Below are 24,143 nucleotides of genomic sequence, written 5' to 3'. Positions count from 1 at the left end.
TACGTGGCTAGTGGTCACCTATGGGGTAGTGCAGCTTATTACTTGACGTAAAAGTGAGTCAACCTGACCAGTTCCAAAAACTGTTACCAAATAGTTGTGCTGTGTGTTTATGTTCTTACAAAAGCATCACCATTAATTACTGTTGAACTGTCAGTTGCTGGGTTGGGATGGTTAAGAACGACAAGTAAAGCAAATGTAACAGTCAAGTCTTTGTTTACTTACTACACAGTAGTAAGTATGTCGAAAAGGCAAAAGAGAAAGGCATTGTTCTTAGTGTTCCATTTATTTTCCCAAAGAATGGCACAAGAAAGGGGTCATATGACATTCACCATAGATTGGGGAATCATCTCATTGGAGAGGAGCTCTGAATAAAGGCACCTACCTTTTTATTGAGCCAGGGTGCTGAGAGAGGGAGAGATGGAAGGGCTAGGAGTGGAACAGTAATGAGTTGAGAGTGGGGGAAAGTGCCACAGCCAAGGCACCCCAATAAAGTGGTCTTGGTGGAGGTATTGGAAGTATTTCAACTGAGGCCCCAGTAAGGAAGCCTTTGAATGGAGCTGCCTGAGTTAAGAATGCAGGTATATGAATGAGCAAGGCTAGCCTAAAGAGAACATGACTCCTTCATTGCAACTCCTCAAGAAAACTGTAATGCCTTAGCCATGCAATGTGTCTAATGTGGGAAGGGCAACTTTTCCCCATGATGCCTGCCAGGCAAAACCTTGTAATTAGTTGCCTATGGTCAGATGTGAAAAATTACATATATGACTTGTGCTTGGGGTGAAACTCCTCAAATATGTATTTTTTTCTTCTAGGAACTACTTGTGTCTGAAATATGAGCAATACAAGATACTCAAAAGCAAATCTCTAAAATGTTTTGGGAAACTGAAAAATTCAAAATGAATTGGTTATTGGTGTTATTGGTATTATTTATTATTGGCTACCCTGGATTTATTTTAGTTTTGCCAATTTGCAACTCCCTTTCTTTGTCCCATTTCTTTCCTAAAGAAGATCTTTCTTCTTGATGAAAACGTACAGCCAAATCATAGTAAAGCACTATCCGAATTCAAACAACAGCAATGTTGTTTTGTCTAAGAAATAGCTAGAGGGCTTCATCTTTAAAATTTCCTCAGGCTGGCGGACCCCATGGGAGCTTCTTTCAATTTTCTATTAAAATACATGTGAAAATACATCCCTACTATCCAGAACAATCTAAAGATTTAATGCCAACATTTTTCACAGAACTATAATAATCCTAAAATTTATATGTAACCATAGAAGACTGTGAATTAGCCAAAGCAATCTTGAAAGACAAAGCTGGAGGTATCACAATCCAGATTTCATAATATACTACAAAGCTGCAGCCATCAAACAATATGGTACTGGCAAAAAAACTCATAGATCAATGCAACAGAATAAGAGCTGAGAAATAAACCCATACTTCCATGTTCAATTAATCCACAGAGGAGGCAAGAATATACAATGGAAAATAGTATCTTCAATAAATGGTTTTGGAAAAATTGGATCACTTTCCTAAACCATACATAAAAATAATCTCAAGACAGTTTAAAGACCTAAATATAAGATCTAAGACCATTAAACTCCAAGAGATTCCTACCGATATTTCCTTCTAGGACATCAGCCGTAGAAACATTTTCCTAGATATATCTCCATTGGCAAGGGAAATTAAGGCAAAATTAAACTATTGGGACTACCCCAAAATAAAAAAACTCTGCACAGTGAAGGAAACCATCAAAATAATGGAAAGGCAGGCCATTGAATGGGAGAAGGTATTCACAAATGATACATCTGATAAGGGGTTAATATCTAAAATGTATAAAGAACTTATACAACTCAACACCAAAAAATAATAAAAAAAATGGGCAGAGGACCTAAATAGACATTTTTTCCAAAGAAGACAAACAGACACATGAAAATATGCTTAACATCACTATCAGGGAAATGCAAATCAAAATGACAATGAGATATCACTTAACACCTGTCAGAATGGCTAAAATAAAAAACCACAAGAAATAACAAGAGTTGGTGATGATGTGGTGAAAAAAGAACTCTCAGTGCACTATTGGTGGCAATATCAATTGGTATAGCCACTGTGGAAAATGGTATGGAGGTTTTCAAAAATTTAAAAATAGAAACACCATATGATCCAGTAATTCACTATTAGATATTTACCCCCAAAAAATGAAAACAGTAATTTGAAAAGCTATATGTACCCCTATGTTTATTGCAACATTATTTACAATAGCCAAGATATGGAAGCAGCCCAAGAATCCATTGATGGATGAATGGATAAAGAGGATATGGTATATATATATATATATATATATCCTATAGAATATTACTCAGCCATAAAAAAGGAATAAGATCTTGCCATTTGTAACAACATGCATAGGCCTACAGTGTATAATGCTAAGTGAAATACGTCAGTCAGGGAAAGACAAATACCATATGATTTTACTCATATGTAGAATATAAGAAACAAAACAAATGGACCAAGAAAAAATACAAAAACAAGACTATTAAATACAGAGAACAAACTGGTGGTTGCCAGAGGAGAGGAGGGAGGAAGGATAGATTAAAAAAAAATACATGTGAGAACAAACAAAATATTCAAACTGACAGGACTGAAAATTAGGACAAAGAGGCAACCCATTTCTAAAATTGGAAGGATTTCTCCCTAACTATAGGGCTGAGGGAAGAACAGACTGGAGTGCATTACCAGTAGCCCACATCTGATTGCCTCATGTGACAATATTAAGGACAATTTTTATTATTCCTCATCCTCTATCTTGTTTTTTTTTCCCTAGAATAAGTAAATGTCTTCACATGCAAGAAATATGACCAGCCACCATACTGGTAGCATATGCTACACTTTGAGGTAGCCAGAATACAAGCTTCTAACTTTGTATAATTACATTTTAATATATAGAAGACTAATGAGTGGGCAGATAGTGGAGAAAGGGGTTAGGGTCAGTGATACTGTGCATGTTGGGAGGAGTAATCTTCACAATCAGGCATTGAAGATGAAAATGGAAAGAGAAAGAGCTATGGAAGCAAATCTGTATATACTGGAAAATTAAGATTTCCATCTTCATCATTTTAGACTTCAGTTCATCTATACTAGAGGAAGCTTGTGAGTGAGAATTGGGCAAGGAGTTTCACATGCTAATCTGCTAGTCAACTAATAAACTCACAGATAGCAAAGAATTAACTAAATCTCTCCCTAATTTCGGAATGAATAAACAATCATAATCATCATGAGGACTTATAAAAATATTGTAAAACAAGCTTATTCCAAAGACTAAAAAAATGTTCTTTTGGTAGTCAGATGAAAAATATAATAATTTGGATTAAACAGGGATAGAAATAAATATTGAGTGAACAAGCTGAAATTAAACTCAATAAGAGGAAAAGGAGAGGAATGAGAACAGGAAGTGTTAGGATGAAGGGAGCCTGAAAATGGAATTGTAAAATCCTTATCTGTATAAGAAGTAGGAAAGATTAAAAGTGACATTACAGACAGGGACATTTCAGAAGACAAAACTGTCCCTGAGAAGGAAGGCAAAAAAGTCAAGGAGATGAAATATCGATGGAGCAGCTAAGAAATGGAAGTCAGGGAATATATGTAGATAAATTTTGTCAACATAAATAACGTTGCAATATAAAGAGAGTATGCATTCCTGTATTTAAATTTATTTATAGAGTAGTGTTCTGGATTCCAGGGATACAGTGGTAAAGAATATGGGTATGTTTTCTTTTATGATAAGAGGGACAGAAAATAAATGAAAGATTTTTTAAAAAAGAAAATCATCAATATTAATAAGTGCTATGATGAGGACAATACAAGTGATGTGATACAGGACAAAGTGACCAGATGTCACTTAAAGTTGGGAGGTCAGGGAAGGCCCCTCTGAGAAGACAGCCTTTAAACCAAGGCAAAAGCAATAAGCAAAAAAAGGTCAGAGACAGGAATAGTGAGGAACATTCTGGAAAGAAACAATAGCTGTTGAAAAGATACTAAGACTGGAAAAGCTGGTATATTCTAGGAATTGAAAGAAGACCCTATATTTTGACTACACTAAGCAAGAGAAAGCAGAAGCAGATCATCTAGGACTCTGTTAGCCAGGATGAGGACTTCGGATTTAACTGCCAGTACTTTTGTCATTACTACTGAAAGATTTTTAAATATCAGGATTGACAAAAATAAGAAAACATTTTTAGCAAAAAATCAGTTAAGCTTCTGTGGAAGAACGGAACATAGGGGGAATACCTATGAGATTTTTAATGAAGTTACTGAAGCATTGTAGGTAAGATATAATATACCAGTGTGTTGGCAGTGAAGACAGAGAGAAGTAAACATATTTAGGTTGTGCTTTGAAGGGACAATTCAAACATATGTTTATATACTGGATGTGGGATATAAGGAAAGATAAGAAACTGAGGTTCCATGTTTTTGTCCTAAGCTGCTAGATGGATGATCAAGTATGAGTGCTGGAGTCTAGTAGGTTTGAGTGTTTTTTTTTTGTTTTGTTTTGTTTTGTTTTGTTGTTTGTTTGTTTGTTTGTTTGTTTGTTTCCAGTGGGAATGGAGACCAAGGGTGCTGTTTATGAGGCTGGTTACATTTGGGATCCAAGCTAAAACTGAGATGCCTGTGAGATATCAGAGTAGAAAGAGTCAATTAACTATTGCATGTAAGCCTTAAGTGTTTAAAGGAGCCCTCTAGACCAGAAATATAGATTTGTGAGTTTAATAGATAAAAATTCAGTCAGGAAAAATACACAATCTACCATCGAGTAAAACACTGTAAGAATCTGCATTATTAAGTAACAGAATCTAACAGAGCAGTATCTGTAAGAGTATGGAAATAAATACATTGAGGATCAATAACTGATAACATGCCAGATTATGATCCTATATGAAGGCAAGAATAAGCAATTCCAGACATGTACAAAAGATAAAAGTATTATACCCCCACCTTTAAAAGAGAACACTTGAAGTCATGCTTCCAAGTAGCTGAAAATGAATAAAAATTTAGTATTCTGTAAAGATGATGCTGTAGTTTTAGACTCCCCTACTAGAAATATATCCTAAGAAAATAAATTGAAATATGGATGCAAATTTATGCACAAAAATGTTCATCCTAGAATTTTTGTTAATAATCAACATTATAATCGACGTTAGGAGAATGTCCATATGGTGGAACACTAGGAAGACATTGAAAATTATGTTTATGAATAATTTAAATTACATAGAAAAATGATTATGAAACACAGTTAAGTAAAAAAAAAAGCGGGATACCAAATTATAGGTACAGTATCTCTGTCAATAGGTGTAGAAAAACATCCTGGAAGGGAAAAATTTTAATATTATCCACGTTTGCCTCTGGGATATGGAATTACTTTTCCTGTTTCATTGTTATTTTTTGTACTTTCTAAGACTTCTAAATCAGCATTACTTACATAAATAGAAAATTACATAAGTAGAAAACTACATAATTAGAAAATTACATAAAAAGTTTAAAACTTAAAAAGGCAATATAAAGCCTAAGAAAACATGGGATAATTGATATAATTGATATTTATAATTGATATAATTGATAAAAGTTCAATATGCATTACTGTTTCAAATATTTAAAAATAAAAGTAAATATATGACTGGGAAGACAATCGCAACTAAAATAATAATGTCGTCACTATTAATAGGAGTTGGAGAATGCTATGAATTTCAGGTTACTTGTGAGTAGGGAAATAAACACAAAATTCCAACAGTAAGTGATGGAACTCCCTTCAAGACTGCAAGTTTATAAATGCAGAGATTAATGCAAAGAGGGAAGAGTCTGAATGGAGCACAGCTAGTGAAGAGAAGAAGGCAAAGTTCAGGAAAAAAATAAAAATCAATCCCAGAAAGAGAAAATCCAACACTAGGTGCCAAAACACTAAACACAAATTAGGGACTTGTATAGTTCCTCACACTGGCCTGATCATTACTATTGGGAAAGAAGGGGTAACCTGTCTCTACTTGGTAGTAATGGGGGATGAAAAAAAAAAGTAAGAGAAGAAACTATAAGTCCTGCAAAAATATCATAGAGCCATGAAATAAGCCAGTCTACCCTCCTTCTGCATCATCAATACCAACCGGTAGTGAAACTACACATCACTATACTGGCATAAGAGAACACTGTAAATACCCTGTCCGCAAATGCCTCAAAATACAAAAGCAAAATCAGAGCACTTCCATATTAAACCACTCAACAAAGAAAACAGAAGATGGTTCATCTGTTAGAAAGTTTCCTATGTATCCGGTCAAAAGGAGAACAAAACAGTCTCAAATAAATTAAGTAGTCTTACACAATCAGGTACCTTAAAAAGTATAGACTCTGAATTCAATAATTAAGAATAAAAATATACAAATACCAAACAAGGTGAAGTTCAATGAGAGTTGAGAGAATTCAGGAAAGAAATTAAAGAAAAAAATAATAAGTATTAGAAATAAGATAACTCTAAGAGGGACATTAAAAAGAAAGCAGGAAAATAACAAGGAATATAAACATGACAAAAAAAAAGCTAGGAAAAATGTGGTTAAAATAGAAGGCATACAAAGAAAATATAACTGAAATCCATTAAGAAGAATAAAAAAACAATGGAACTAATAGAACAATAGTTTAAAATTTTTCAAACAAAAGCCAAATGCCCAAATCAATATATTGAAAGGACTCTGTGTCCCCTGGAAAAACTTAGATCAGAGCAAGCACTGCATGATATACTAAGGTAAAATTACAGGCTTTAAAGACAAATATTTTTTGTGCCTAACAGAAAAATGAGTAAATTATTTGTAGGAATAAGAAAGCAAGATGGACACCAAAAATTTCAAGGGCACATCAACTCTAGCAAGGTTGACGGTAGAGAAAGTTTCAAAAAACTCAAGAAAATATAGTGTGAGTCAATGATGTTACTCTAGCCATACTGTTCCTCAAGTATCAAAAGTATGAAATCTTCTGAAGAAGTCTGTTTAAGGATGAGCTCCACCCTGGAAAACTCAACAAGTGTTAAGTATGTAACATGTTTAATTTTAGATGTAAGACTTAAAAAGGATCAAGGACATGGTGGATGAATAATATATAAACATATATTTCTGAAAGGTAGGAAGAATGCAACTAAGAAGCAGGAGAAAAAGGGTTAAGTAGAAATACGTTTGTTTCTACTTTTATTAATTTTTATGTAAGGGTTGAATATTAAAGAATGCCATTTATTTATGTATTTATTTACTTATTTTGAGAGCAAGAGAAAGATGGGAGGGGGAGAGATAGAGGAAGAAAAAATCTCAAGCAGATTCCTCTGAGTTCGAAGCCAGAAACGGGGCTTGATCCAAATAATGCCATTTAAAACTGGCAATGCATATAGAAAAAAGATCACATTTAAAATGGGTATTAAGGGCACTATAAAAGGTATGACTACAAAAATATTTCCTATTTTAAGGCCCCTGAGTGGCTCAGTCAGTTACGTGTCTGCCTTCTTCTGCTCAGTTCATGATCTCAGGGTCCTGGGGTCTGGCTCCCTGCTCAGTGGAGCTTGCTTCTCCCTCTCCCTCTGCCTGTCACTCCCCCTTCTTGTGCTCCATCTCTGTGAAATAAATAAATAAAATCTTTAAATAAGCCCAAAAGTAATTGCTATTTTAAAATGTACAAATTTTCAGAGGCACCTGAGTTTCTTAGTCAGTTAAGCATCTGACTCTTTAAAAAAAAAAGAATTCACTTACTTATCTGACAGAGAGCACAAGGGTGGGAGGTTGGTGAAGAGGTAGAGGGAGAAGCAAACTCCCTACTGAGCAGAGATCCTGACGTGAGGCTTGATCCCAGAACCCTTTGACTGTGGTCAAAGGCACATGAGCCATGTGCCTTAACTTGACCTGACAGCCACCCAGGCACCCCATCTTCTGACTCTTGATTTTGGCTCAAATCATGATTTCAGGGTCATGTGCCAAGCACTGTTTTTGGCTCCAGGCTCAGCAGGGATTTCTGCTGGAGATTCTCTTTATCACTCCCTCTGCCCTCCCCCTCCCATCTCTCTCTCCAAAAAATAAATAAGTCTTTAAAAAATTAAATAAAATGTACAAACTTTCCTAAATACCCAAGCAAACACATAACAGTGAGGAGAAACAAAGTAAATATAATATGCAGAGTAAGTATGATATAAAGCGATAGATTTGAGACAAAGCATATCAGACATAGCAGTAATTATGAATGAGCTTAACTGACTAAAGAAAAGGATTTCTAAACTGTTAGAAAAACCTAACCATGTATATGGCATGTCTAAAGCCAATTGAGTCAAAAGGCTACAAAATTAAGAGATAGTTAAAAGTATGCTGGGAAACTGAAAGTAAGCAACCAGATAGACTAAGGAAAAGTAAGCCAAAAAGGAAAAAAAAAAAATGAAAACATTCAGTGAGATAAAGAATGCTTTTTATTGCTTAAAGTCGTGATTTACAAGGAAGAGTTAACAGATTTGAATATCCATATTAAGGCATAATAAGAATCCATGAATCCACACTGAGAGATATTCAGATTGATAGATATTATGATAAATGATAGTCAGGCAGACAGATGAGGTGAGGGAAAGCTTTCTTATGATGAAATGTCAACTAATAAGAAAGAAATAATGTAGAAAATTACAGTTTTACAATTATCATAGTAAAAACTGATGCAGGAATAATTATTCATTAAAGTTAGCATCCTGGAGGATGATCAGGTTTGATGAGGGCAGGATATTGAAACAGTCTTAGAATTAATAAAAATTTCTACAGTTAAATTATATTAATGCATATAAACTATACTGTGCAGAAACTAGATAATCCCTTTATGAAGTATCAATGTATATCATGTATTTGGAATGTGACACCTTAAAGACCAATTCTAATTGAGGGAGACACACTAAAATACTGCCCTTATTCTTGAAATATATCAACGTTATGAAAAATAAAGACTAAGAATAATTTCCAGATTAAAGAAGACTAAAATATATTATATAATGCAATATGAGTTCCTGGATCTATCTTGAACTGGAAAACAAATACTATAAAGGATATTATTGAGGTAACTAAGAAATGGTCTGTAGGTTAGATAGAAGTATTATATTGAAATTAAATTACCTGAAATTGAAAAATAAGTGATATTCTATCTCTGAAGGTAAGAAGAGCTGTGAAGAAAACTAAAAGAAGAGCAGTGTTGAGGTGATTTGGTAGTAGAGTGAGGCAGTCCTCATTCTTGAAGACATATGCTAAAAATGGCTAGAGATTCTGGTTTAATGCAGTTTCTTGATATGTTTTCATTTGGTAATGAGGAATCTATGGAATGCTGTTCATATATTATGACCTGAACCTGGAATATAAACATGTTCTCAGAACTTCACTGAATTGGAATATTTGGGGTCAGCAGTGAAAGGGAAGACTTAAACCCTGTGCCCACTACTAATCCAGCCAAATAACATGATCCTGAGGTATCTGGAGAGACCTTTCCTTAAATATGGACATTTAAAACAGAAAATGCACCAATCCGTCACAAATATACAAATAGGAATCCTTTGTGTGTGGTTTGAAATATCCCTGCTTTCAATACAGAGAAAAAAGTGAAAAAAATAATATATACAAGTGTGAAATGATCCCATCATTTTCAGTGTTCTGAATTTTATATGTGAAATCAATTTTAATGCATTAATTTTTTGTTCTTTCATTTAAAAGGCATTCATTGAGCCCTTTTGAGGTGTTAGATTTCAAACTGCAATGCTTCTGATTATTACATGCTTGAATTATTTTTCTTGTCTCCATTTCTAGTATTAGTTCAATCCTTCATGGGTAGTGACTCAAGTACTTCCTAAATGCCATGGCTACTTAAGTTTATCTCCCATATAATCTGTCCAACACATGATCTTCAGATTTTTCTCAAATATAAATCTGACCATGCTCCACCCAGTTTTACTATTTTAATAGTTTCCTGGTTTTGTAGGAGAAAGCCAGCTCTATTATCATCGTACACGTTGTTCTCTCCCAAACTTCCTTTGGTTAGTGTAGAATTACTTTGTTTTTGGAACAAACCATATCCACATGTATCTTTACTTAAGTATGCCTCTTTTGGGAGGTTATTTTCCTCATGCTTCTGGGAAGTTGAGGCCTTGATCAAAATGCTCCTTCTCTCATCAAACAATATTAAGAGGTCCCAGATCTGGGCTTTCATGGCACACTAAAATTTGTTTCTAAATTTCTCTATTTCTCTTTCCCTCCTAAATGGACCATAGCTTCTGTGATGCAGGCTTCCCATCTCATCCCAGTGATTTGTACAATATTTGGATCCTATTGTAGTTTTAATAAATATTTGTCAAATTAAAAGATAATATTTACCATGACTACATAATTAAGTCAACTGGCAGAGAAAATAAGATGTTAGAAGAATGGTATATAAAAGAAAATACCCCAAAGATTTAAGAAGCAAGAGCACATGTTGCACAAATGTCTGAATGCATGTACCGCCCATTAAAAAGTTTCAAATTGTACCTAATGATACTCCATTAACAACACCCAAGATGATTTTGAAAACATTGAAGATGTTGGACAGAATTAGACATCTGGCTTGAAATAATTCCAGTGGGATACGGACAGGCAATCTCTTTGAAGTAAAAATGTTTATGCAACACAGAAGGATTATCAAATACCCTACCTACTGCCAAAGAGTGGCTGCAGCCAAATATTAAATAATGTGAAAGAGAAAATGAGGCTGCAATTCTCTCAATGGGACATAAACCAAGAAAAGGCCTTGTTTCAGACGTGTATTTGGACACAAGCAATGCATTCATTCAGTAGTATTATCTTTTACACAAAACAAAAATGAACAGAAAATACAGTTTTACATTTCAAAAATTTAGCTCACAGTAATACCTCTTTATCATTTTGAGTAATGCTTTGATTTCAGTCAAAGGGAGTATTAAGAAAGTAAGACTTTAATTACTAGGTATGTAACTTTTTCTCTTTATATTGTTTTCATATGTTTTTTTTTCTTTAAAGTAGGCCTTTGTGAATACTTCAAATGATTCATTTATTAAAAGCACTTAAGACTATGAGCAGAATAAGAATTATTTTTCATGGCAGTTTCTCTAATTTGCATACATAATGACACTTATCTTTAGCAAAGAGGCTTTTGAGAGGTAAGTAAGAAGTAGATAATGTATAGAATTCATAAGCACCATCAGGACATCTTTATAATCCTTTGTCATCCTCCCTCTGCACTGCAGAATTTGAGTCAAGATTTCTTTCAAACTACATTATAAACAAGTAAAATTCTGTTGGAATTTTACTTCAGTGGCTCAATCAACCCCTCTCCTTGAATAGGCTTCCTGTACATTGAAATTATGGCAGGATTATGACATTTTATTTAATTAATAGTATGAATAGTAACCCGCCCACTTCTATGAGTTACAATCCAAGTTTCTCAGGGCATAATACTACTACTACTACTACTAATAATAGTAATAAGCAATAATCCTTAACATTTATTGAGCAATTACCATGTGTTGGTATTTTATTAAGGGATTTACATATATTTTCTCACAACAGCTCTAAGAAGTGGGAAACATTATCTTTTTTTTTTTTCTTTTTTTGTGAGGCACAGAAAATCTTTATTGCCACAGAAAGCAAGTGCACTCGTCCCACCTCATCAACAGATTTAAGAGTCACAGAAACGCAGACTTCACATAATAAAGTACAACACAGACTTGGGGAGAAATGGTCCCTTGGACTATATTGGCTGTAATACTGAGGTAACCATTTGGCCTTGTTCAGTAAAATACCTCTAACACAATGAAAAAAAATCAACTAGTTATAACATCCAATTCATATATACAATTCAAATAATACTATATATTATTGGCTTCAATGTATAGCAAATTTAATACATTAGTGTTTACAAAATAAAAACTGTATTCTACTGAAATTTTTCTTGTGCTTCCCCCTTATCATTAAGCTTGAAAGACCAGGAAAGTATGATACTTAAGGAAACTTATTTATGGATTTAAAGATGCAGATGCAGTGTGTGGGGCCATGAAAGACAGATAAATATTAACTGGAACATTACCACATCTTTAAAAATTGTTGCTTATTGAAATCTACAAACTTGAACTGTAAGACACAATTAAAAAAAACCCACAAAATTTCTCAAAATATATTAGAATGGGAAACATTATCTATATTTTATACATGAGGAAACTCAGTATGTGTGATGACTTTCCCAAGAGCCATGTGAAGTGGAGAAACAGGACATGATCCAGTTTTGGCCCAAGAACTCCCCTCCTCCATGAATATACCAAATCTATACCTATTCTTAGAGCAATTCCTTCTGAAGAAGAACCAGTGACAGACTGACTAGCTTGTGCACAACAAATGATAAAGAGACCACATAGAGAAAAGCAAAAGAGACAGAGACACAGTAATTCGGGGAATCCCCACATCCAACATCACAGAGGGAAACAATAGTACTGAGAGGTTGAGAGCAGATTTGTCTGCTTTGAGGCACAGAAAGAAAGCCACTGTTTAGAAGGGTAACTAGAATGTATAGGAACCAGGCCTAGAACTCTGACAAGCAGCAAAGGAGTTGCTGGCACTCTCTCCATATCAGAGGAGCTGGCTGGCAAATACCACAGTTTCCTCCTTCCACCTTGATAGAACTGGCAGGAGCAAGGTGTGAATGCCATAGCTGGCCTGCTGCCTCCATGAGTCCTGGGCCTCTAGCTCACACTAGCCTAGGATGCCCTGGGCACAGGAAGAAAAAGCCAATTTATAAGAGCAACTAGACTATAAAGGAGTCAGCCCTAGAACCCTGCTAAATGTTAAGGGAGCTGTTGTAACTTTCTCTGGGTCAGAGGAGCTGGTGAATACCACAATTTGTTTCTACTTTACCTTAATAGCATGAATGGGAGCAGGATCCAGGCATCCTAGCTGGCCTACCACTTACCTGAATCCCAGGCCCTTAGTTCACACCGGCCCAAGCCTTTCCACTAAGACATCCCTAGAGCAGTGCACACTGGTACACCCCCAGTCAGTGCTCACCAGAACTCCAGGCATTGTGCCAAGGTGACATAGGTACAAAGCAACCCAGAACACTCTGGCCCATGCCACTTGGACTCCAGACGGCATGTTAGGACAATTCCAGCACATACTGCTCTGGGACCTTCTGGCTCATTCCTGTTTTGGTTCTGGCAACCCTGTCAGAGTACCCCCTCCCCCCCAGTTGGAGCACATCAGCCTCATTTCCAGCTACTCTACCAGGGTCCTATCTGCACAGAGAGCCCTGGGACCCTCAATCCACTCCAGCCACAGATCAAGCCAGCCAAAGTCACCAGGTACACACAATCTAACAGGGAATGACCATAGACAAATACATTTCTTCAAGTTTATTTATTTATTTATTTTTGTATATTTTTTTATTGGAGTTCAATTTGCCAACATAGCATAACACCCAGTGCTCATCCCATCAAGTGCCCCCCTCAGTACCCGTCACCCAGTCACCCCAACCCCCCACCCACCTCCCCTTCCACTACCCCTTGTTCATTTCTCAGAGTTAGGAGACTCTCATGTTCTGTCTCCCTCTCTGATTTTTCCCACTCATTTTCTCTCCTTTCCCCTATAATCCCTTTCACTATTTTTTATATTCCCTGAATGAATGAAACCATATGTTTGTCTTTCTCCGAATGACTTACTTAACTCAGTATAATACCATCCAGTTCTATCCATGTTGAAGTAAATGGTGGGTATTCATCTCTTTTGATGGCTGAGTAATATTCCATTATATGCATATACCACAGCTTCTTTATCCATTCATCTTTCAGTGGACACTGAGGCTCCTTCCACATTTTGGCTATTGTGGACATTGCTGCTATAAACATTGGGGTGCAGGTGTCCTGCCATTTCACTGCGTCTGTATCTTTGGGGTAAATCCCCAGCAGTGCAATTGCTGGGCTGTAGGGCAGTTCTATTTTTAATTCTTTGAGGAACCTCCACATAATTTTCCAGGGTGGCTGCACCAGTTCTCATTCCCACCAAGAGTGCAAGAGGGTTCCCCTTTCTCCACATCCTCTCCAATATTTGTGTTTTCCTGCCTTGTTAATTTTTCCCATTCTCACTGGTGTGAGGTGGTATCTCATTGTGGTTTTGATTTGTATTTCCCTGATGGCAAGTGATGCAAAACATTTTCTCATGAGCTTGTTGGCGATGTGTATGTCATCTTTGGTGAAATTTCTGTTCATGGCTTTTGCCCGTTTCATGATTGGATTGTTTGTTTCTTTGCTGATGACTATAATAAGTTCTTTATAGATCTTGGAAACTAACCCTTTATCTGATATGTCATTTGCAAATACCTTCTTCCATTCCGTAGGTTGTCTTTCAGTAAATCACGAATGAAAAAGAGAGATTACAACCAATACCAAGGAAATACAAATGGTTTTAAAACAATATTATGAGCAGCTATACGCCAATAAATTAGGCAATCTAGAAGAAATGTGTCCGACCAGGGGAAGATTGCAACTTTTCTAGAGATTGAATAAACTGAGCTTTTACCTCTGACAGAGAGGTATTCCATAGTCAATAACTTGCCTGCCTGAGAAGCCTCAGGAAATGCGAGATCTGGCCCCAGCTTGAAATCCATATGAACTCACTTTAAGAATATTTCCATGCTGCCTGGTTAGTGGAGAGCAAGGGGCTGTCAACATCAGTGCCACAGGGGCAAGGAGAATAAAAGCACCAAAGAGAACTGTACTCTTGGGTTGTACCTTTTTCTTCTACTTGGCTGAGTTTTTATAAAATTTCAATAAAGTAATCGTAAGAGTGTGAAAAAAAAAACGCATTTCTGGAAAACCACAAACTACCAAAACTGGAACAGGAAGAAATAGAAAACCTGAACAGGCCAATAACCAGGGAGGAAATTGTAGCAGTCATCAAAAACCTCCCAAGACACAAAAGTCCAGGGCCAGATTGCTTCCCTGGGGAATTCTATCAAACGTTTAAAGAAGAAACCATACCTATTCTACTAAAGCTGTTCTAAAAGATAGAAAAGGACAAAATACTTCCAAACTCGTTCTATGAAGCCAGCATCACCTTAATTCCAAAACCAGACAGAGAATTATAGACCAATATCCCTGATGAACATGGATGCAAAAATTCTCAACAAGATACTAGCCAATAGGATCCAACAGTATATTAAGAAGATTATTCACCATGACCAAGTGAGATTTCTCCCCAAGATGCAAGGCTGGTTCAACACTCATAAAGCAATCAATGTGATAGATCATATCAATAGAAAAAAAACAAGAGCCTTATGATCCTCTCATTAGATGCAGAGAAAGCATTTGACAAAATACAGCATCCATTCTTGATCAAAACTCTTCAAAGTGTAGGGATAGAGGAAACATTCCTCAGCATCTTAAAAGCCATCTATAAAAAGCCCACAGCAAATATCATTCTCAATGGGGAAACAGTGAGAGCCTTTCCCCTAGATTAGGAAGGAACACAACACGGATGTCCAGTCTCACCACTGCTATTCAACATAGCACTAGAAGTCCTAGCCTCAGCAATAAGACAACAAAAAGAAATAAGGCATTCAAATTGGCAAAGAAGAAGTCAAACTCGCCCTCTTCACAGATGACAGGATACTGTACATAGAAAACCCAAAGGACTCCACCCTAAGATTGCTAGAACTCATACAGCAATTTGGCAGTGTGACAGGATGCAAAATCAATGCCCAGAAATCAGTGGCATTTCTATACACTAACAATGAGACTGAAGGAAGAGAAATTAAGGAGTCAATCCCATTTACAATTGCACCCAAAGGCATAAGATACCTAGGAATAAACTTAACCAAAGAGGTAAAGGATCTATACCCAAAAGACTACAGAACACTTCTGAAAGAAATAGAGGAAGACAAAAATAGATGGAAAAACATTCTGTGCTCATGGATTAGAAGAATTAATATTGTGAAAATGTCTATGCTACCCACGGCAATTTACACATTTATTGCAATCTCTATCAAAATACCATGGGCTTTCTTCAGAGAGTTGGAACAAATCATCTTAAGATTTATTTGGAATCAGAGAAGATCCTGAATAGCCAGCCAGGGGGATATTAAAAAAGAAAACCATAGCTGGGGGCATCACAATGCCAGATTTCGGGTTGTACTGTGATCATCAAGACAGTGTGGTACTGGCACAAAAACAGACACATAGATCAATGGAACAGAATAGAGAACCCAGAAATGGGTCCTCAACTCTATGGTCAACTAATATTTGACAAAGCAGGAAAGACTATCCACTGGAAAAAGGACAGTCTCTTCAATAAATGGTGCTGGGAAAATTGGACAGTCACGTGCAGAAGAATGAAACTGGACCATTCTCTTACACCATACACAAAGATAAACTCAAAATGAATGAAAGATCTAAATATGAGACAAGAATCCATCAAAATCCTCGAGGAGAACACAGGCAACACCCTTTTTGAACTTGGCCACAACAACTTCTTGCAAGATACATCCATGAAGGCGAGGGAAACAAAAGCAAAAATGAACTATTGGGACTTAATTAAGATAAAAACTTCTGCATAGCAAAAGAAACAGTCAACAAAATATTTCTTCAAGTTTAGAAGCAGCTGTTATGCCTAATTCATAGAAATAAACACAGAAAGTCAAGCAAAATGAGGACAGAGGAATATCCTTTTAACAAAGCACAAGATGTTATGTACAAACCTAGTGGTAATCACAAATCAAAAATCAGTAATAGATACGCAAAAATGAAGAGAAAGGAATCCCAGTATATCACTAAAGAAAGCCAACTTATCATGAGAGAAGTGAGCAAGGGAAGAAGGTAAGAGAGGAGAACAACACATACAACTATAAAACAAGTTTTAAAAAATGGCAAATGCATAGCTATCAATAATCACTTTGAAGTAAATGGAGTAAATGCTCCAATTAAAAGACACATAGAGTGACAGAGTGGATTAAAAAACAAGACCTATTTGTTCGCTGCTTACAAGAGGCTCATTTGAGACCCAAAGACACATGCAGATTGAAAGTGAGGGGTTGGAGAAACACTTATTATGCAAATGGATGTGAAAAGAAAGGCTGGGTAGCAATACCTATACATCAGACAAGTAGGCTTTAAAAAAAAGACTGTAACACGAGACAAAGAAGGGCAATATATAATAACAAAAATGACAATCCAACAAGAAGATAAAACAATTGTAAATATGCACCCAACATGAAAGCACCCAAATGCATAAAACAATAACAAACATAAAGGAACTAATTGATAGTAATGCAGTAATAGTAGGAAGCTTTAACAACCCACTTCCATCAGTGGACAGATCATTCAAACAGAAAATCAACTGGAAATAGTGACTTTGAATGACACACTGGACTAGACAGATTTAGCGAGTATATTCAGAACATTCCATCCTAAAATAGTAGAATACACATTCTTTTCAAGTGCACATGGAACATTCTCCAGAGTAGATCACATCTTACGCCACAAAATAAGTCTCAACAAATTTAAGAAGATTGAAGTCATAGCATGGATTTTTTCTGATCATGAAACTAGAAATCAACCACAAGAAAAAATCTTGAAAGAGCATAAATACATGGAGGATAGTGAAAAAAAAAAAAAAAAAGAATGGGTCAGCCAAGATATCAAAGAAATAAAAAAATTACATGGAGAGAGGCATTCGGGTAGCTCAGGCAGTTAAACATCTGACTCTTAATTCCTGCTCAGGTCATGATCTCAGGGTTGTGAAATCGAGCCCCATGTAGGGCTTTGTGCTCAGCAAGGAGCCTGCTTGCCTCTTTCCCTCTGCTATTCCTCCCGCTTATGTACTCTTTCTCAAATAAATAAAATATTTTTTAAAAAATTACATGGCTAGAAATGAAAATGAAAACATAACAGTTCAAAATCTTTGAGATGGTTCTAAGAGGGAAGTTTATAGCAATATAGGTCTACCTCAAGAAGCAAAAAAAAAAAAAATCTCAAACAAATTAACATACCTAACTCTAGAAAAAGAGCAATAAATGAAGCTTAAAGCCAATATAAGGGAATAACGAAGGTTAGAGAGAAATAAATGACATAGAAACTTAAAACAAACAAAAAAAGACAATAGAATAGATCAATAAATCAATAAAACCAAGAGCTGATTCTTTGAAAAAATTGATAAACCTTTAGCCAGACTCATTAAAAAAAAAAGTGGGCTCAAATAAAATCAGAAATGAAAGAGAAATAACTACTCACAGAACAGAAATACAAAGGATTAGAACAAAATATTATGAAAAGTTATATGTTAACAAAATAGGCAATCTATAAGAAATGGATAAATTCCAGAAACAAATAACCTACCAGAACTGAAGTGGAAAGAAATAGAAAATTTGAATAGACCAACTACTGCAATGAAATTGAAAGAGTAATCAAAAAACTCCACACGCAAAAAAGTTTAGGACCAGATGGCTTCACAGGTGAATTCTATCAAACATTTAAAGAAGAGTAAATACCTGTTGTCTTCAAAATTTTCAAAAGAAAAAAAAGAAAAGAAAAGAAAGAAAGAAAAAAAAGAAAAGAAAGAAAGAAAGAAAGAAAGAGAAAGGAAGGAAGGAAGGAAGGAAGGAAGGAAGGAAGGAAGGCAGGGAGGAAGAAAGAAAGAAAGAAAGAAAGAAAGAAAGAAAGAAAGAAAGAAAGAAAGAAAGAAAGAAAGAAAGGTTAGGAATAAAAAATAAATTTATTATTTAAAAAAAAAAAGGAATACTTCCAAGATCATTCTACAAATCCAACAATTCCAGCACTACCCTGATCCCCAAACCAGATAAAGATACTACAAAAGAAAACTACAGGTTAATAACCTTGATGAACATAGATGCAAAATTTACCAACAAAATACTAGCAAACCACATTTCAAAAATCATTAAAAGGATCATTCACCATGATCAAGTAGGATTTATTCTGGACATGTATGATGGGTTAATATTCACAAATTGTCGATCTGATACACCACATTAGCAAAATGAGGGTAAAAATTGTATCATTTCAAAAGATGCAAAAAAACTATTTGGCAGAATTTAACATCCATTCATGATAAAAACTCTCAACAAAGTGACGTTAGTGGGAACATACCTCAACATAATAAAGGCCATATATGAAAACCCACAGCTAACATGGGTGAAAAGCTGAGAGCTTTTCCTCTATGAATAAGAAAAGGGCAAGGGTGTCCACTCTCACTAGCATCAGCTAAGAAAAAGAAATAAAATGCAACCACATTGTCAAAAAAAAAGTAAAAACACCACTATTTGCAGATGACATGATACTATACGTAGAAAACACTAAAACTTCACCAAAAATCTATTAAAATAAATAAGCTCAGTAAAGTTGTAGGATGCAAAATATACAGAAATCACTTGGGTTTCTATACACTAATAATGAAGGAACATAAAGAAAAATTAAGAAAACAATTTCATTTATAATTTTACCACAACGAATAAAATACTTAGAAATAAACTTAACTAATGAGGTGAATTAAAGATTAAAGGAATTAAAGATTAAAGGAATTAAAGATGCCACAAATGGGCAGCCCGGGTGGCTCAGCGGTTTAGCACCACCTTCAGCACAGGGTGTGATCTTGGAGACCCAGGATCGAGTCACATGTCAGGCTCCCTGCATGGAGCCTGCTTCTCCCTCTGCCTGTGTCTCTGCCTCTCTCTCTCTCTCTGTCTCTGTCTCTCATAAATAAATAAATAAATAAATAAATAAATAAATAAATAAATAAATAAATAAAATCTTTAAAAAAATGATACCACAAATGGAGAGACCTATCATGCTCATGAATTGGAAGAATATTGTTAAATTTCCATACTACCTAAAACAATCTACAGATTCAATGCAATCTGTATCAAAATATGGATATTTTGGATATATGGATATATCCAAGATATATATATATGGATAATTTCTCACAGAGGTAGAACAAATGTTAATATTGGTATGAAACCACAAAAACTCCAAATAGCCAAAGCAATCTTGATAAAAAACAAAGCTGGAGGTATCACAACCCAAGATTTCTAGATAAGCTACAAAGTTTTGTCAAAATAGTATGGTGCTGGCAGAAAAATATACACATAAATCAATAGAACAGAATAGAGAATTCCATAATAAACCTACACTTATATGGTCAATTAGTCTATGGTAAAGAAGGCAGGAATATACAATAGGAGAAAAATAGTCTCCTCTGTAAATGGTGCTGGGAAAACCAGACAATTACATGCAAAAAAAAATGAAACTGTACTACTCTTGTACACCATATGCAAAAAGTAAAGAGAAAAAAAACTCAAAATGAATTAAAGACCTAAATGTGAGATCTAAACTATATAAATCCTAGAAGAAAACATAGTGATCTCTTAAACATTGGTTTTAGCAACATTTTTTCTAGATATGTCTCCTTAGGCAAGCAAAACAAAAGCAAAAGTAAATATTTGGGACTATATCAAAAGAAAAATGAAAAAAAAAAAAAGAAAACCATCAACAAAACAAAAAGGTGACTACTGGACGGGAGAAGATATTAGTAAAAGATGTATCCAATAAAAGGTTAGTATCCAAAATACATAAAGAACTTATACAACTCAACACCACAAAAGCCAAAATAACTTGAGGAAAAAATGTGCAGAAGACCTGAATAGATTTTTCAAAGAAGACATACAGAATACAGATGGCCAACAGAGACATGAAAAGATGTCAACATTACTAATCATCAGGGAAATGCAAATTAAAACCGCAGTGAGATATCAGAATGGCTAGAATCCAAAAAACGAGAAATACCAAGCTTTGACAAGGATGTGGAGTAAAAGGAATCCTGTACACTATTAGTAGGAATATAAGTTGGTGTGATCACTATGGAAAACAATATGAAGGTTTCTCAAAAAATTAAAAACAGAATTACTGTATGAGCCAGTAATTCCACTGTAGGTACTTACTTGACAAAAATAAAAACACTCATTTGAAAAGGTGCATGTACCCCTATGTTTATTGCAGCATTATTTACAATAGCTAAGACATGGAAACAATTCAAGTGTCCATCAACTGATGAATGGATAAGGAAGTTGTGGCATGCATACACAATGGATGTTACAAGCCATAAAAAAATGAAATTTTACGATTTGGGACAACAGGGATGGACCTAGAAAGTATTATGCTGAATGAAATAATTCAGAAAGAGAAAGGAAAATACCATACAATTTCACTTATATGTGGAATTAAAAAAAAAAAAAAGAATAAGCAAAGCAGAAACAAGCCCATAAATGTGGCAAACAAACTGGTGGGTGCCAGAGGGGATGGAGGTAGGGAGATTGGCAGAATGGGTGAGGGGAGTGGAAGGTACAGGCTTTCAGTTATGGAATGAGTAAGTCAAGGGAAATGAAAGGAAATGAGCACAGTCAATGGTGTTTTAGTAGTGTTGTATGGTACCAGAAGGTAGCTACATTTGAGGGTAAGCATAGCATAAGGTAGAGTTGTCCAATCACTATGTTGCACACCTAAAGTTAAAGTAACATTGTGTGTCACCTACACTTCAATTTAAAAAAAGCTTAAAAATTGCAAAATAATAATAAACACACCAAACATGGCTAAATTTTAAGGAGAGCTTAACTAATACACAAATGTACAAAACTAGAGAGTAAAGAGCCAGGGTTTGAATCCAGATTTCTCTGATCCCCAAACCCAGTGACCTCTTAGCCAGTATGTGATCTCCATTGATGGACTGGCACTCCTACACAAAAATGTGTGAGAAACTTCATAATCTCACCCATTCTCTCCTTTGTCCTTTTAAAAAAGATTTTATTTATTTATTCACAAGAGACACAGAGAGAGAGGCAGAGACATAGGCAGAGTGAAAAGCAAGCTCCCTGTGCGGAGCCTGATGTGGGACTGGATCCTAGGACCCTGGGATCGTGTGGTGAGCCAAAGACAGGAGCTCAGTCACTGAGCCACCCAGGCCTCCCCATTCTTTCCTTTTCCTATCGCCATAGCAATTTCTCTGGAGTCAGTCATAGGCACCCTCGACTGAGGGTTCCAACCAACTTCTCAGTCTTTTCCTGCTCTATCCTGATGCCACTGATACATCAGATGGCAACCAAATCATGTGTTTCCATTTGGGGCATTTTTAATTTTAATCCTATAAACCTAGAATGTATGAGGCGCAAGCGTTAAAATGGGAAAGTAGGTCCAATCTGCCCATAATTTTGAATATGAGTTTGATGGATAAGTTTATAGTTTATTCAGATAAGCTATCTGGAATCTTCCAAGTCTCAAAAATCAAGAATATGCTCCCTTGGAGATACCAAAAAAATTGTAATATGCATTCCCAATTTCTTTAACTTTCACACACAATTTTCAATTTAATTCTTCATTGAATTTTTTTCTTTGTTCTTCTTATGACTTTTTGGCTGGATTAAAAATCTACTTCAAATGCTTTCTGTTTACAAGTCATTTACAAAACATTAGTGTTTCCCTAATGGTTCATTAAGTTGAATTTATTTTTTTAAAAACCTAATATTTTAAGGAAAAAAATCCTTCTTCTACAAAATCATCCCTATCTAAACTAGAATTTAGCTTTGACCCTTTCCTCAAACATATGACTTAATGGGTGATTTTACTATCATACTTCTTTGTTTTTAAAACCTGTTGATTAATACTTGATTCAAGAGCTGCATCTCTGCACCCATTCATAATACCTTAGTTGTTACTTAGCAACCAGCTCAGTTCTTTCTTGGTTTTAGGAGACTGCACATGTGGAAGGAGAGGATGAAGCCATGGGATGATCTTAAATAAATAAATGGCTTTCAGTTTTCCAAAGATTAAGTGATAATAAAATAACATGAATCTTTTTGTCATCCATCCACTGTGGATCTATCATGGAGGCACAATGTTCCTACAAATTAATAATGATATATATGTTTCCTAGAAAAGTGTCCTTGATTTTATTCTAGTTATGTCTTCTGTATTATTTTACTCTTGCAATATATTTTCTATTATGTTTGGAAGATTCTTAATAAGGATTCAACAATTTTAATTGTTGCTACTTTTTGGAGATTGTCCTATCATTCAAAGGAAGAAAAGAATGATGGGGCACATACTGGCTATTCTTGCAAGGCATACATGTCATCAATGACCTTTCTAAAATAGAAAAAAAAATGATCACAGAACTTTTATTTGCAGATCTTTGTTTTCATTGTCAGAAACTGAATATTCTGACCATTAGACAAAGAGCTCTACAAAAATAGGTCTTAGTTATTTGTATCAGTATAGTGATGATCCCAATGCCTTTATGGAAGGAATGCTTACTAGAAGTTTTTGGAAACTCAAGTGATTGAAAAAAAGGCTTCAGAGAAGAGAAGCTTAGAATGGGTAAGCAAGAATACAAAAACAGTTTAAGTCATTCAACAAGAACAAAATGGGAACATGAGTTTTATATGAATAACCAACTTGAGCCGTACTTATCACAGTGGTTTGCTAAGTTCCTAAAAGGTCCAAAGCTGAACTGTCAAAAGTGAGGCTTGATGATCTTCACAGGGTTTCTTAATTGTAGAGCAATTGATACTAAGAACTTTGTGAATATAATCGATGAGATTCTCTGAAGAGTCACTAGACTGCCAGCAATGTAAAATAACATCAATGAAAAACAATGGACATGTAGGTTTACATCAATATCAGGAATAAGAATATTAATTAGGAGCTAATTATGGTAGTAATGCTTAGGGTTTATTCTGAGTTTCTTTTTAGTTAGAGAAACACATACACAAATACATTCCTCGATTCGTGTAACTGAGATGGACCTGATAAGTCTATGTTGAAAAAAGAGCAATTATTCTTTATTTTAACAATAAAAACAGAATTTCTGTTCTTCCATGTGCCTGGAAGATCTTTAACAATGCACCTCTTCTTCAAGAGGTTCAGTTTCCTCATATTAAGATGAAAGTCATAATTAGCTACTTGCCTAAAGGGCTAATATGTGGTAGAAAGCAATAGCTTTCAAAGCAATTTGAGATTCACAGTGAGACATGTATTTTACATTAAGGTCCA

The 24,143-nt window shown here is 35.2% G+C and overlaps 2 long non-coding RNA genes across 2 annotated transcripts in view; one reads left to right on the top strand and one right to left on the bottom strand.

Annotated features, from left to right (window-relative positions):
• LOC140601526 (uncharacterized) overlaps window positions 1–9,332 on the bottom strand; it is a 37,324-nt gene extending 27,992 nt beyond the window's left edge. Inside the window, exon 1 of the long non-coding RNA XR_012004541.1 lies at window positions 9,163–9,332. This is a non-coding gene — a long non-coding RNA (uncharacterized lncRNA). The remainder of the gene's footprint in view (window positions 1–9,162) is intronic.
• The window catches only part of LOC140601523 (uncharacterized), a 602,967-nt gene that overhangs the window by 575,694 nt on the left and 3,130 nt on the right, over window positions 1–24,143 (top strand). Inside the window, exon 20 of the long non-coding RNA XR_012004538.1 lies at window positions 11,666–11,819. This is a non-coding gene — a long non-coding RNA (uncharacterized lncRNA). The remainder of the gene's footprint in view (window positions 1–11,665; window positions 11,820–24,143) is intronic.

The sequence above is a fragment of the Canis lupus genome, chromosome 12 (genome assembly GCF_048164855.1).
Source record: "Canis lupus baileyi chromosome 12, mCanLup2.hap1, whole genome shotgun sequence".
Classification (NCBI taxonomy): domain Eukaryota; kingdom Metazoa; phylum Chordata; class Mammalia; order Carnivora; family Canidae; genus Canis; species Canis lupus.
Note: the sequence above shows the minus strand (reverse complement) of the source record. Positions and strands in the feature narration are given on the sequence as shown.